The following is a 2,053-nucleotide window of genomic DNA, read 5'->3' as shown; positions in this document are numbered from 1 at the left end:
CTAACATTTCCATTGGCATCCACGTCCCCTGAGAAAAATCTATGGAATTTTGTTTAGATTCCGTTTACATCACAGTGTGTGTGTGTCAGTGGGTTACCGGCTGTGTTGAGTCACTAATTCATTCCATGTCCCACCCTGAACTTTCAGCCCCCGAGGGAATGCTGCAGGGGCAATGTATTCACTCAGAGGGTAGTCCATATCAGGAGTGAGCTGCCAGAGGAAACTCCAGCAGCAGATACAATTTATGACATTTAAAAGACATGTGGACACATGTGTGAATAGGAAGGGGAGTGATATGGGCCGAATGACAGCCTTTCCCACAGTGTGGAGTTCCCTCAGAACAAGAAGACTTAAGATTTTTGCCTTCCATCACAGTGAGGAGTGAGAAGGTGAACTCACTGTGGTGGATGTTAAATTTGTGTTTATTGTGTGTTTTGTTATTTTATTATATGTATGACTGCAAGGCAACAACATTTCGTTCAGACCGAAAGGCCCCCCCACCCCCCCCCCCCCCCCCCCCCCCCCTCCCCCCCCCCCCACCCCACCATCTGCATGGAGCTATTCCTGAGTCTACTTCGGAGGAGGTTGATGGGCATGGTTCTACGCAAGCCCGACATGGAGGTGGTCCTCTTGGCCTTCGTTGATGATGTGCTCCTCATGGTCACCGACCCAGTCGAGCTGCAGAGGATGCGGAAGTCTTCTCTACTGCTTCCTCGGCCAGGATCAACTGGGGGAAATGTTCCGAACTCTTGCTGGGTCCCTGGCAGGTGGACTCCCTCCCGGAGGAGATGAGGTCTTTCACGTGGAGCACCACACACCTCCTCTACCTGGGAGTCTACCTGAGTCCCGCTGCGGAGACCTGACCGGCAAACTGGCAGGATCTGGAGACGAAAGTCATTTCCCGGCTAGGGCTCTGGTCTGGTCTCTTATTCACTCAGAGGGTGGTGGGTATATGGAACGAGCTGCCAGAGGAGGTAGTTGAAGCAGGTACAATAACAGCATTTAAGTGTCTGAAGAAGGGTTTCGGCCCGAAACGTCACCTATTTCCTTCGCTCCATAGATGCTGCTGCACCCGCTGAGTTTCTCCAGCATTTCTGTGTACCTATAGCATTTAAAAGACACTTGGAGAGGTACATGGATGGGAGAGGTTTAAGAGAGAGATATGGGTCAAACGCGAGCTGGTGGGGCTGGTGTAGATGGGGCATCTTGGTCGGTATTGGGCTGAACTTCCTGTTTCCATGCTTTGTGACTATGAGTCCATGAGATCATAGGTTTAAAGTGAGAGTTGCAACCTTTTCACTCAGAGGGCAGAGGGTGCCTAGAACACGCTGCCAGGGGTGGTGGTGGAGGCAGATACGATCGTGGCGCTGAAGGGACGTTTGGATAGACACGGATATGCTGAGAATGGAGGGATGTGGAGCATGTACAGGCAGAGGAGATTAGTTTAAGTTCGCATTGTGTTTGGCACAGGCATTGTGGGCCGAAGGGCCTGTTCCTGTGCTGTACTGTTCTATGTTCTTTGATCAGGACACCGTTGAAAGCATTGGATGCAACAATGGCTCTAGGAGACGTCAACCTGCCCGCTGCAGTACTGAAGACCTGCCCTTCAGAGCCAGCCACACCTCAATGATCCAATGGTCAATGGTATGATGATGCATTAATTCAATGATTCAATGGCTCAACGGTGTAATGGTCAATTGCTCAACGTTTAATGGTTCAATGATGCGATGGTTCATGTGCTCAAAGGTACAAGTGTTCAATGGTCTAATGGTATCTATCAAAGATCCTATAGCGGAGTATGGATGGTACTTTATTGACACATGTACCTCGGTACAGTGAAATTCCTTTTTTTTTGCATACGGTTCAGTAAACATCTTACTATGCATAGGCACAATCATACTTAAGCACAAGAGTGCAGGAAGGATAGATTACAGAAGTGTCGGACTTGTGTAAGGACTCAGTAAGGTCAATTGTGTAAGGACAATTTCCGGTGCCGTCTTGTACACTTAAAGTTCAGAGTTGTTATAAAACAAAAGTAGACAGAGTCTTGACT

The sequence above is a fragment of the Leucoraja erinacea genome, chromosome 15, assembly GCF_028641065.1.
Source record: "Leucoraja erinacea ecotype New England chromosome 15, Leri_hhj_1, whole genome shotgun sequence".
In the NCBI taxonomy this organism is placed as follows: domain Eukaryota; kingdom Metazoa; phylum Chordata; class Chondrichthyes; order Rajiformes; family Rajidae; genus Leucoraja; species Leucoraja erinaceus.
Note: the sequence above shows the minus strand (reverse complement) of the source record.